The sequence below is a fragment of the Furipterus horrens genome, unplaced genomic scaffold, assembly GCF_987537825.1.
Source record: "Furipterus horrens unplaced genomic scaffold, mFurHor1.1.pri manual_scaffold_5, whole genome shotgun sequence".
Taxonomy (NCBI): Eukaryota; Metazoa; Chordata; class Mammalia; order Chiroptera; family Furipteridae; genus Furipterus; species Furipterus horrens.
Window position 1 is genome coordinate 105,281,307 of NW_028327175.1, and position 14,787 is coordinate 105,296,093.

A 14,787-nucleotide genomic window follows, 5' to 3' on the forward strand; every position below is an offset into this window, starting at 1 on the left:
ACCCCAAAAGAGATCAATAAAATGCCAAAGGGGTGATGAGGAAAGGCTTCACTGGCACCAAGAACACTGCTGGGGAGACTGGAGGAGACACAGTTGGGGATTTGACACAGGGCCCTGGGGGATGGTGTCCAAGCAGAGGGCACGGCAAATAAAAACACACGAAGTTGCTAACAATGGGGCATATTCAAGCTGTTCTAAGTAGTTCCTTTGTTTGATGCATAGACATAAAGAAAAGAATAAATAATAGTAATAAACCAACATTCACTGTGCTTTTACTATGTGGCCACAGCATTCAAAACACTTTCTACTCCATCTAATCTTCACAACAATCCTATAAGAATGCACATGAGTATCCCAACTTGATAGGTGAGCCAACAGAGGCAAAGTGAGATTGATAATTTGCTTGTTTGTGGCTAAGGAGTTTGTAAAACACCATCACCACCAAGAGTACTAACCATAATAAGCAACTGCCATTGATTGGTCAGCAAGCACTGCACTGAGTTTTGGACGTTCCTCCTCCTCTGATCGGACCCTCACTGTCCAGGTAAGGAAACTTAGGCTTAGGTAGGAGTAAAATTTTTATGTACTATTGAAGCTAAGTTGTCATTAATTCTAATTAGGTTGTTATAAACTAAGGTGTTAATTGTAATTTCCAAGGCAACTACTAAGAAAATAACTGAAAATATAAAGTAAAATAGATGAGAAGGGAATCAAAATGGTATACTAGAAAATATCTATCTAACACAAAAGAGGCTGTAATGGAAGAATAAGGAACAAAAAGATACGACATATAGAAAACAAACAGAGGAAGTAAGTCCTTACTTACGAGTAATCACATTACATGTAAATGGATTAAACTCTTCAATTAAAGGGCAGATTGACCGAATGAATAAAATAACATGAACCAACTATATGTTCACTTTAGATCCAGAGACACAAATAGATTGAAAGTGAAAGGATGGAAAAAGATATTCAATGCACATAGAAGCCAAAATAAAGTTGGAATGGTTATATTAATATCATACAAATAAACCTTAAATCAAAAATTGTTGCAATCAAAAAAAGCCAAAGAAGGACATTATATAATGATAAAAGGGTCGATCCATTAAGAAGATACAACAGCGTAGGGGTTGAGGGATTGTACAAAAAAGAAACAAAAGAGAAAAACTCATGGACACAGTGATTGCCAGGGTGAGGGGGCTGTGGGAGGTGGAGGGTATACGGGGACAAATGGTGAAGGACGGAGAATTGACTTGGGGTGGTGAACACACAGTACACTGTGCAGACGATGTGTTGTGGGACTGTGCACCTGAAACCTGTATAATTTTGTTAACCAGTGTCACCCCAATAAAGTCAATAAAAAGAAAAAAAAGATATAACAATTATAAAATGCATGTACCTAAACAAAGCAAAAGCTGACAGAATTGAAGGAAAAATGGGCAGTTCAGCAATAATAGTTGGAGACGTCAACACTTTCAATAATGGATAGAACTACTGAACCAAATATAAGTAAAGAAATAGAAGACTTGAACAACACTTAAAGAAACTAGACCTAACAGACATATTTACAACATTCCACTCAAAAACAGCAGAACACACATCTTTCCTTAGTATACATGAAAAATTTTCTAAGATAGACCATATGTTAAGCCACAAAACAAGTCCTGATAAATTTTTAAAAGATTGAAACCATATGAAGTATCTTCTCCAATCAAAATGAAATGAAACAGAAGAAAAACTGGAAAATTCACAAATATATGCAAGTTAAGCAACATACTTTTAAACACCCGATGGGTGAAAAAGACATTACATGGGAGATCAGAAGATACTTTGAGATAAATAAAAATAAAAATACAACATACAAAAATTTATATCTGTAAACACATTAAAAATGAAAGAACTCAAATTAATGCCCTAACTTTCCACCTTAAAGAATTAAAAAAGAAAACTCAAACTATACCCAAGCAAGCAGAAGGAAGAAACTAATGAAGATTGGAGTAAAAATACACAAAATAGAGAATGGAAAAGCAATAGAGGGGATCGACAAACCCAAAAGTTGGTTCTTTCTTTGAAAAGAATAACAAAATTGAAAGACTGTCAGCTAGACTGCCTAAAAAGAAAAGAGAGAAGATTCAAATTGCTAAAGTCAGAAAGTAAAGTGGGACATTGCTACCAACCTTACAAGAATTACAAAAGAAATACTCTAAATAATTGTATTCCAGCAACTCAGATAACCTAGATAAAAGGGACAAATTCCTAGAAACACACAAATTGCCAAAACTAAGCAAATAGTAAATGAGAATAGACCTATACGAGTAAAAAGACTGAATTAAGTTGAATTAGTAATATACATTTTATTTTATTTTTTAATCCTCACTGAAGACTTTTTTTTTCACTGCTTCTAGAGAGAGAGTACAGGAGAGAGAGGGAAATATCAATGTGTGAAAGAAACATTGATCGGTTGCCCCGCATATGCACCCAGAGCAGGGATTACACATGTCAGAACAGGAATGAGACCCGCACCTAGGCATGTTCCCTGATCGGAAATGGAACCTGCAATCCTTCAGTTACAGGACAATGCTCCTACCAGCTGAGCCACACCGGTCAAGGCGATAATGTAAATTCTAAAAATTCTTGTAAAGAAAAGCCCAGGGCCAGATGGCTTCACTGGTGAATCCTGCCAAGCATTAAGGATTAATACCAATCCCTCTTAAACTTTTCCAAAAATATAAGAGACCAGCATTACCTTGAGACCACAGCCAGACAAAGTTACCACAACAAAAGAAAACTACAGACCAATATTTCTTATAAGTACAGATGCAAAAATGCTCAGCAAAATACTAGTGTATCCAATCCATGGATTACACATCATGATCTAATGAATTTTGCTTCAGGAATGCAAATGTGATTCAATATTTTAAAAGTAAATTAATGTCATATACTACATTAATAGAATGAAGAGGACAAAAGACCACATGAACATCACAATTGATGCAGAAAAAAAGCATTTGATGAAATCTAACACCCTTTCATGATAAAGATACTCAACAACTAGGACTAAAGGGGAAATTTTTCAATAAAATAAGCGACATATATGAAAAACCCACATGAGATGCAATGATGGAGACTTAAAGCTTCCCACCTAAGATCAGGAACAAGAAAAAGATGCCTGCTTTTTGTTACCTCTGTTATACATTCTACTTAAATGCTCTAAAGTAGAGGTTTGCTTATTATTCAGGTATGGTGAAGCCAACAGATCAAGATATGCCAGCCATTGAAAAGATAGTTTATCGGCATGTCTTGGTTCATGCTGCAGACTTTCCTAAAATCTCTCAAAGGTCCACAAACCCCAAACAAGCAGCATCTGGTCTCAGTGTGCCCTGTCCCTCTTGCTAAGCAGCCACAAGTCTGGCATCAGCAGCAACTGGCCTCAGTTTGCAACTTGCCTCCTCCCAGACAACTCCAAGCCCAGCAAAACCAGCAAATATCTGCAGATCATATTGTAGTTTATGACGAGTGGCCCTGGGCAAGGCATTAGCAGTGGCTGACCTTGGCCTGCACCTCCTGAGAGGCCCCAGAGCCAGTGCACCCAGTGGACAGTTTCTGACAGTGCTGGAGTACCACCCAAACACCTCCAGTAACAAACACTCAAGGGGCAGACTTGAGGGGCACCAGAGGTCCGCAGAAGTGGGTTCTGCTCCATGAGTAGGACCCCTGCACAGGAGCTTCTCTGCTGCAATCACAGCCCATTTTTACAGCCAATTTCCCTGGGGGTCCAATCCCCTCCAGTTATGTGCCAATAGCAATTAAAGTTCAATTACAACAGGAGATTGCACACAGCACACATAGGGGTGGGGTCACACCAGGAGATCCCCACTTGGGTGACAAGGGTGGCTGTGCCATTGGGCCCCATGGAGCACCTACTATATAAGGCCACTCTACCATGACTGGAGAATATAGCAGCTCTACCCAATACATAGAAACAAACACAGAGAGGCAGTCAAAATGAGAGAAGAAACATGCCCAAAATGAAAGAACAGGACAAAACTCCAGAAAAAGAAGTAAACAAAATGTAGACAAACCATCTACCAGATGCAGAGTTCAAAACACTGGTTATAAGGATGTTCAACAAACTTAGGGGAAGAATATAATAGATTGACTCAGCAAGAAATTCAATGAAGAGATAGGAAACATAAAAATGGAGATAGAAAATATAAAAAAGGATTAGTTGGAAGTGAAGAATACAATAATTGAAATGAAGAATATATTATAAAGATGTATTAAATGAAACAGAGGATCAAATAAGTTATTTGGAAGATAAGATAGCAGAAAACACCAATCAGGATAGCAAAAAAAGTCCCCCAGAATGAGGCTAGTATAAGGAGCCTTTGGGACAACTTCACAACATGTGGGTACCAGGAGGAGAAGAGAGAGCAAGAAATTGAAAGCACATTTGAAAAAATAATGACAGGAAACTTCCTTAACTTGGCAAAGAAAATAAACACACAAGTCTAGGAAGAACAGGGAGTCCCAAACAAGATGAACCCAAAGAGGCCCACACCAAGACACATCATAATTAAAATGCCAAAGGTTAAAGGCAAAGAGAACCTGAAAAGCAGCGAGAGAAAAGCAGCTTCCATAAGACTGTCAGCTGATTTCTCAACAAAAACTTTGCAGGCCGGAAGGGACTAGCATGAAATACGTATTCAAAATGATGAAAAGCAAGAACCTACAACCGAGACTACTCTATCCAGCAAGACTATCATTTAGAATTGAAGGACAGTTAAAGAGCTTCCCAGACAAGAAAAAGCTGAAGGAGTTCATCGCCACCATGGCAGTATTAAAGGATCTTCTGTAAGAAGAAGGAGATTCAAAATATGAATAATAAAATGGCACTAAGTACATATCTATCAGCAATTACTTTAAATGCAAATGGATTAAATGCTCTAATCAAAAGACATAAGAGGGCTGAGTGGATAACAAAACAAGAGCCTTACATATGCTGTCTACAAGAGGCTCACTTTTGATCTAAACACGCCCACAGACTGAAAGTAAAGAAATGGAAAAAAGATATTTCACGAAAACTGAAATTGAAAAAAAAGAAAGCTGGGATAGCAATACTTATACCAGACAAAAGAGACTTTAAAATGAAGGCTATTACAAGACACAAAAAAGGTCCCAGCAATTCCACTTCTGGTTATTTATCCAAAGAAACCCAAAATACTATGGTGAAAAGACATATATTGGACCTTGATATGTTTGCTGCAGCATTATTTACAATAGCCAAGATATGGAAGCATCCTAAGTGCCAACCAATGGACCATTGGATAAAGAAGAAACAGGACATATACATAATGGAATATTACTCAACCATAAAAAAGAATGAAATCTTGCCATTTGCAATAACATGGATGAACCTATAGGGTATTGTGCTGAGTGAAATAAGTCAGACAGAGAAAGACAAATACCATATGATTTCACTTATATGTAGAATATAAAGAAGAAAATAAATGGACAAACAAAACCAAAACAGAATCATAGATACAGAAAACATTTGATGGTTGCCAGATAGAAGGGGTATTGGGAGAATGGGTGAAGAGGTGAGGGGATTAAGACGTATAAATTGGTAGTTACAGAATAGTCACGGGGATGTAAAGTATAGAATAGGCAATATAGTCAATAATAATTTAATAACTGTATGGTGTCAGATGGGTACTAGATTTATTGGGATTATCACTTTGTAAGTTATATAAATGTCTAATCACTGGGTTGTACACCTGAAACTAAATAATATGGGATGTCAACTGTAATTTAAAAATTAAAAAAAATATTAAAAAAATAAAATAAAACATTACCTATCAAAAGAAGATCGTTTATTATGCCCACAGGTCCCAAGATAGGGAGCATGCCACACCATAGTGGTGGGGCACACAGGACACACCGGGGTTGGTAAGGAGGCAGAGGGATAAGGGGAAACTGCATGTGAGAGCTTTATGGGGGTTTCAAAGGGAAGTATGGGAGATTTAGAGTAAGCAGCCTTAGGATTGGCTAATTTAAATAATTTCAGCAGGGTCGGGAGATAGGGACTGCCCCTAGTTCTCTGAACCTGGCCCTGAAAACTACAAAATGTTGCTGAAAATAAAAAAGAAGACCTAAATAAGTAGAAAGACATCACATGTCTATGGATTGGAAGACAATATCGTGAAGATGGTGGTACTACACAATAGCCATCTATAGATTTAACGCCATCCCTATCAATACCCCAATGTCCTTTTCTGCAGACATAGAAAAGCGAAAACTAAAATTTATGTGGTTTTGCAAGGGATCCTGAAAAGTCAAAATAATCTTGGAAAAGAAAAAATTTGGGAGACTCACACTTCGCGATTTAAAACTTACTACCAAGTTACTATAACCAAATGTTGTTGTACTAGCCTAAGACAGACATATAGGTCAAAGGACTGAAGCTGAGATTCTGTAAATACATCTATGGTTAATTGATTTTTGACAAGAGTGCCAAGACCATCTATTGGAGGGTGGGGGAAATAATGTCTTCAACAAATGGTCCTGGGACAACTAGATATTTACATGCAAAGGAAGTAGGTTGGACATTAAACTTACATCATATACAAAAATCAACTCAAAATGGATTAACAACCTAAATATAAAAGTTAAAACTATAAAATACTTAGAAGAAAATCTAGAGGCAAGTCTTCATGATCTTGAATTTGGCAATGGTTTCTTAAATACAACACCAAAGCATAAGCAATAACAACAAAAATACGTAAATTGGATTTTATCAAAATTAAACACATCTGTGCATCAAACAACACTGTCAAGAGAATGAAAAGACTACATACAAAATGGAAGAAATTATTTGCAAATTATATATCTGACAGGACTCAAATATCCAGAATATGAACTTTTACAGCTCAACAACAACAAAAATACAACAAAGAACACAATTTAAAAATGGGCTAAGAATTCGAGTAAATATTTCTCCAAAGAAGATATTCACATGGCCAGCAAGCACATGGAAAGATCAATATCATTAGTCACTAGAAAAAGGCAAATAAAGACATGTTGTGGTGATCACATTGTAAGGTATATAAATGTAGAATCACTATATTGTAACCTGAAACTAATATAGATTGTATGTCACTTATACTTAAATAAACACACACACACACACATAATAAGATGCCACTTCACAGACACTGGGGTGACTGTAATAAAAAAAAGGAAAGAGCAAGCATTGATAAGGATGTGGAGAAATTTAAACCTTTATATATTGCTAATAATTGTATAAAATAATGTAGTCTCTTGGAGAGCAGTTTGGTAGTTCTTCAAAAAGCTAGATAGAGAATCACCATACGACCCAGTAATTCCAGGCCTACGTATACACCTGAGAACTGAAAACAGGTGTTCAAACATTAACTTGTACACAAATGTTCACAGTCACATTATTCATAATAATCCAAAAGCTGAAACAACTCCATTAACCGATGAACGGACAAATAATATTTAGCCTATCCTTACCATGGAATAAGTATTCAGTTATAAAAAGGAATTAAATACTGACACATGCTACAACTTGGATGAACATTGAAAACATGCCAAGTGAAAGAAACCAGACCAAAAAGAGCACCTATTTTATTAATGCATTTATTTGAAATTGTTACAGAAACAGGGGAGTGCAAAAACAAACCCCAGAATCTGCGGCTGGGAGATAGGGAAAGGAAGCAGCTTTCAGGATGCCTTGCATGCCTGGGGCTAGTGGCTGGAAACTTCATTGCACAAAGATCTGCTTTGAAATTTCCATGGCCCAGGAAGATGGGAGGGGTTTTGGACTGTGGGATGGTACAGAAGGAACCTACAGAGCCTGTGTAGGGTTCTGTGAATGGTCAGAACTATTTGCAACACCCACTGCGTCAGAGGACGCAGTCAGGGATATATAAGCAGCTGCGGACATTTTAGCTGGCGCTCTCCCTCCAGGTGGACTGGAGGAGGGGCTCTCCAGCTGCTTTAAGAGGCTCTCGCCATGCGGTTTGCAGGAAAAAGGCAGTTTACAAGGAGTCTGAGAATCCACACGGTTCTGCATTAAAAGCTGGAGGGCACCACAGCACAGAAAGGACCTCCCCAATCAGAATTGAGTGATTGGCAGCTGCTGGTAAAGCTGAACTGTGCCTAGGAAGTAGGGAAACTGTGTTTCTGACTTTCCTAAGACTGGCCAGGTCTGGGAGGGGGAGGCAGAACTATGTGCAAATAAACAATTCTTTTTCTTTTCACTAACCTCTGGTATTGAGAGTTATAATTCTGGCGGCGGGCAATCAGGCCCTCAACTAAACAGCCCGTGGTTTCTGTTTCAATTGAAGAAGCCCAGGGGTTCTGTTACAGAATGTCCGGGAGAAGCCAATCTACAGAGATAGACAGTGGACTGGTGCTTGTCAGGGCCTGGTGGATGCGGGAAGGGGGAATGAGGAGTAATTGCTTCATAGAGTGATGACAGTGCTCTGGGATTGAGAGTGGCGTTAGCTGCACAATGTTGTGAATGTGCTAAAGCCACTTACTGGTAATTGCATAGTTTTAAATGATGATTTTTATGTTATATGAATTTTACCTCAGTAAATGTAAAAGATGAATAGAAATGTGACTAAATTCATGCAAATGGGATATGAGAGAGATTTGCTAAGTATTTCTGGGGAAATTCTGTATAAAAGTACTGTATAGTGTTCTTGTAAATGTTCTATAGAATTTACATTTGATCCCCAAATTTAATTTGACATTTAAACTGTGTTTTTCAAGGGTCAACTATATTTGAAATAAAGTGAGGTGGAAAATACATTTTTAAATTTCTTGTTGTGTCAGTTTTTTATAAAAGATGGCCATATAACTGGTTTTCAGTCCTACATAACCCAGTGTTCCCTCCCCAGAGCTAGACTAAGTAAATACAAATTTGGTTTCATGGCTGAAGCATTGTGACACCTCAATAGGTGGCATTACCTGTCTCTCTTGGACTGCAGGGTCCAGTTCTAGTTCCTAGTTCCTAGTGCTCGTTGTCCTCACTGTGTCCAGGTTTCCTCCCAGAGGAGGCCAGTACTCTTGGGTGGCACTCAGTTTCTCTCTTCTCTCCAGCTGATTGAACATTTTTTTCTGTACGTACCACTTAATTTTTCCAACTACAAATAGAATAAAGGCAGTTTCCTAAAAAACAAGTAAGTGTTTATTATGCATTAGCTAATTATAGTCACAACGAAATTCCAGGTAGGTATTATTATACCCTCCTTTTTACAGGTGGGGACATCAAGGCTCAGAGAAGTTCAGCAATTTCCCCAGATTATGTAACTAGCCAGTATTCACACCCAGTTCCAAGTGATAACAGAGCTTGTGCAGATAACCAGGTCCCTGCAACAGTGTCTTACGTGGAAAATCAGAGCTGCAAGGGAATCCCGGGCGTGTTTATAAAAATATTATCAAGAGGCAACGAAGCAGGGTGACTATCCAGATGTAACCTTGCCTGACTGGGGAATCTACCATAAATCACCTATGTGACCTTGAGCAAGGTACTTGACCCTTCTCTACTTTGTTTTGTTTTGTTTTTTAAAGTTTTTATGTATTTATTTTTCAGAGGGAGGAGAAGGGAGAGAGAGAGGGAGAGAAACATCAATGTGTGAAAGAAACATCAATCGGTTGCCTCTTGCACACCCCCAACTCAAGCATGTGTCCTGACCAGGAATCAAACTGGTGACCTTTTGGTTTGCAGGATGTCGCCCAACCCACTGAGCCACACCAGTCAGGGCTCTGCGCTGGTTTTTTAGTGTGTATGGCCTCACAATGACTGGAATTCAAAGAGGAAAGGGAAGCCCTAACTGGAACAAAGACTAGGAAAGTTGGGAGAGAGATTAGAGAGGGCATCCTCCTTACCATGCATCCTATTCCAGCATGAAAAAGTCCTCATTGCCCTGGCTGGTGTGGCTCAGTGGATTGAGTACCAGCCTGCAAATTGAAAGGTCACTGGTTTGATACAGGGTCAGGGCACATGCCTGGGTTTTGGGACAGGTCCCCAGTTGGAGGCTGTGCAAGAAGCAATGGATTGATGTTTCTCAGATCGGTGCTTCTCTCCCTCTCTTTTCCCCCTCCCTTCGCCTCTCTCTAAAAATAAATAAAAAACAAAACCTTTTTAAAAAAGAAAAAGTCCTCGTTGTACATATCTGTGAGTTCATTACAACCACCATACATCATAGGTTTATCTAGTTAGCCAGAATATTGAATAAACGGTACATTTGCTTGGTGGATGAAACTGAAAACCTCGGACCTGGTATCAGAACGTTTGAATATGGCCAGGTATCCGCCCAGCTGTCTGAACTTGGAGCAGTTACTTTGCCTCCCTAAACCTTGGTTTCCTTGTGTCATCATTAAATCAGGATAACAATAGTATGACCTCTCGGAATTTTGTGAGGATTGCATAAGTGATGCATGCAAAAATGTTTCACAACGTATCTAGTATAGAAATCAGTACTGCTTAAAAAATAACAGTCACTCCTATTTTTAGGATTGTGCCCTGGACAATCATATTGCAAATAAAGATGGTAGCATTTTCCTCCTTAATAAGTTTAAAAGGAATTTTAATTCCCCTAGAATTAGGACCCATTCCTTTGAATCAGCAGTTTCGATTTGGTTATCATAGTTTCCAGGGCTGTGAATGGCATGCCATATTTTCAAAAGTTGCCTTCACTTGTCTGATGAAGAGATACTGTCTCCAATTTGTAACATTCCATCTTTGGGTGTTTTTTTGTCTATTCTCCAAAGTCTCTCAATGCAGCTTTTAAGAAAAGGCACACTGACCAGGAGGGAAGTGACTAAATCTGGGTAAAGGACACTTACTCTTTTGACCTCAACCTGCAAACACATTTCAACAAGAGTTACTTCAAGAATTCCCTAATCCCTAATCATCTAGGTACGCAAGGCTTTTAGTAAAGTTATGGTCATCTCTCTATCAAAAAGGAACAACTGCCCTGTCCAGGTAGCTCACTAGTTTAGAGCATCATCCTGGTCCCTGGTCAGGGCACATACAAGAATCCACCAACCAGTGAATGCATAAATAAGTGGAAAAACAAACCGATGTTTCTCTCTCTCTCCCTCTCTCTCTCTAAAAATAAATTAAATTAAAAAAAAAAGACCCAAAATGGAGTCACGGTGGAAAACTACACTAAGACTTAATACCTAATCTAATTGAAATTTAGCCTCTGGTGGGGGTTGGGGGGATTGTGGAATTTTAAACCAACTGGTCTGGAATTTCCTGGTCAACACTAGTGAGATAGTTTGCCTGATACAACCCCTGCCTGCCCCTACAAGAAGGTAACTTTACCTGAAATAATTCACTCTTTTAACTTTGAATCCTATCCTCTTTCTGCTTATAAAAACGTTCTACTTTGTACATGAGAATGTCATTTTATCTGGTGGATCTGTTTTACTTTCTCTGAAGAACTGACGTTAATATCCACTGCCTCCACCACCCTAGCCCCCTCCCCCCAAATCCACTTTAAAGCCTCCAACGTGACAATGTTCCAATGTGAGAACAATGTGTCTGCCACAGTGCAGAAGCTGGGACCTCTAATGTCCATGGGTTCCATTTCTCGGTTGCTACAACAGAGAAGGGGCAGCTCCACCATTCATGGGCTAATTGCTTTGGGCCAGTTACTTCTCTGTCCGTTTCAACTGTGAAATAAGCTGCCTTGCAGGACTTTATTCATTGTCATTCTATAAGTATTTGTGATACCAGAGATGAGCAAGGTAAGCAACGTTTCTGCCCTGCAAAACAGTCCAGCGTGGGCATCAGACATGAAATGAGGAGTCACTTAGGCAGCTGCCACAGCAATGGTGCAGGGCGGGGGATTCCGGAGAGCTGTGTGTGCTTACTGCGCCTGCCGCTCTCCAGGTGCAACGCAGGGAACACTCTGCTCTGGAGTTGCTGACTGGTTAGTCACCCCTAGCGCCTTGGGAAAGAAACATAGCAATTCCAAGACCAGTTGATTGAGATCAGTGCACAGGAAGTTTATTGGAGAAGGTTCCTGGGATGGCACCTGGCGGTGAGAGAGGGGGCGTGGTTTGAAAGAGAGGTGAGGAAGTTCGATGCCTATGCAGTATCAACAAAAGCCTCGACCTTTCCTCTCACAGAGCTTTTAAGTGGAGGGGAATCCCAAAGAATTGTCCTAAATTGAGGCAAGAAGGCCGGCGTTTCTACCCCAACATGGACCAGGTATTGAAATGGCGTGCCCCCGAGAAGAAAGCCTTGGGTCTGGGTGTGAAGATGTGGTACATCTCTACCGGGAAGTCTTCTCTTGTTTGTATGCTCCTCCCTTTTCCAAGTTGCTCCCACCCCCAAAAATAGATCTAAGAAGAGGAACCTAATCCAGCCAAGGAAGGTTTAGGAAGAAATGAGGTATAAACTAAGACCTGTAGAAGAAGCGGAAACTAGGAAGGGAGAGGATAGAACATAAGGAAGTTTCTAGGCTGAGGGAAGGGCACATGCAAAGGCCCAGCAGTAAGGGAGGGAGGGGAAAGGGGAAAAGTGCCTCTTATTTCAGGATGAAGTAGCTGAGTATGATCAGTGGATTTGGGGTCTAGTCCTGATTCTGCCGTTTCCTCAGTTACTTAAACTTTCATATCTCTTGTTTTTCTGTAAATGGGGATAACAATACCTGCCTCCCAATTGTTTTTAGGATGAGGTGAAATAACACATGCTTCATGAATGCAGTTGCTGTGTCTATTGATCAGAAAATAATAATGGTTGATGTATTAATAATACATCCTTTGCCTAGAAAAATTATAGAAGAAGAATTTGGGAGTCAGTAAACTTTTCCTTAGTAACCAAGTTAAATAATTGAAGCTTGTGGACCATGTGGTCTCTTTGTTAAGTCCTCAACTCTTGCAGTGTGAAGATACCCACGGACCATGCATCAGAAAAAGGGCATGACTGTGTTCTAATAAGACTTTATTTACAGAAACAGGAGGCAGTTCCATTTGCCAGCTCCCAAAACTAAGATTATTAAAACATCAAAACAAGGCCCTGTGGTTTGAGATTTCAGGTCCCTTCTCCACGTACTCTTTCTCCCCTTACTTGGAATGTTCTCTGTAAACACCAGTTACATAGATCCGCACTGGCTTGCAAAATCATATAGCAATAAAACAAGAAATGAGATGCAACAATAGAATCTCCATTTGGTCATCATAAGAGCTCATGACTTCAGATTCCATGAAGTTCATGAACGGTCATTTATCCCTTTTGAGATGATCCTGTGTCAAGAAGCTGAGGCTCAAAACTGCAGTGAGGAGGAAATATAATTGTCTTAGCTTAGTCTAACCCAGAAAGCAGAATCTGAGACAAGGATTTATTTGCAAATAGTTTATTTTGAGAAGAATTCTGGGAATCAGGAGTGAGGAAACTGAGAGTGAAATAGGCAAGGAGGTGTAACCAATGCAATGGTGTGTTATTGAGCTGGTTACTGGTCATTCTCATTGGAGACCCCCTAAGGAACTATGTAGAGTATGCGTCAAAAATGTCCACTTGAGATATGACTTGTCCACTGGCTCCCGTTGGTCAAGGGAGATGTTAACTTTCTCACATTTTAAGAATTAAGCCTGTCAAGAAACTCAAGGCAGTCAAGAGCACCTGCACACAGCTGGCTGTGCACAGTAATACATGTACACAATTAGAAATTTGAATTGAAATTATTCTATGGATTGAAAAATAAGTCTTTCTCTGACCACTGACTCTTAGTCACCCAGTCCTCCTCCTCCACTGGGGCAATTTTTGTTTGTACTTTCTTGTATATCTTTTCAGAGGTAGCCCATGTATAGAAAGATAAATACTTAGTATTTCCCCTTTCTTTAAACCATTGGTGACATACTACACAATGTTTATTGGACAGTGCTTTTTAAAACTTATATCTATGAATCTTACTGATAATTACACATATATGTTTAAAATTCCCTCTTCTTTGTAATGACTGCATAATATTTCATTTATGGCTGTGCTTTTAAGTTACTTAACCAGTCTCCCTACTGATGATATTGGTATTTCCAGTAATTTTTTAAAAGTCAAATTGATTGAAGTATACATACAGTAAAGTTTACCCTTCTAAGTGTACAGCTCTATGGATTGTGGTAAACAAATACAATAGTATAGTCACAGCCAAAATGTAGAACAGTTCCATCACTCCAAAAATCTCTCTCACCCTGGCCTGGTGGCTCAGTTGGTTGGAGCATTGTCCCGTACATCAAAAGGTTGCATGTTCGATTGACTGTCAGGGCACATACCTAGATATTGGGTTCAATCCCTAGTTGGGGTGTGTATGGGAGGCAACTGACTGATGATTCTCTCACATGGATGTTTCTCTCTGTCTCTATTTCCCTTCCTCTCTCTAAGCAAATCTTGGGTGAGAATTAAAAGGAAAATCTCTCTAGTAAACCTTTGTAGTCAGCTCCCTTCATTCATCCTTAGCCTAGCAATCACTGACCTGCTTTTGTCCTTATACTTTGACTTTTCTAAAATTTCATATAAATTTAATCATACAGATGTAGCCTTTGAATCTTCTTCCTCTCTCTCTTTTCTTCTTTCTTTCTCTCTTCTTCTTCCTTCCTTCCTTTATTTCTTTCTTTGAGAGAGGGCGAGAAACATCGATGCAATCAATTGCCTTGTCTTTTTAAAAATTATTATTATCATTTATTTTTTTAATCCTCATCCAAAGACATTTTTCACTGCTTTGTAGAGAGACCAGTTGGGGAGGA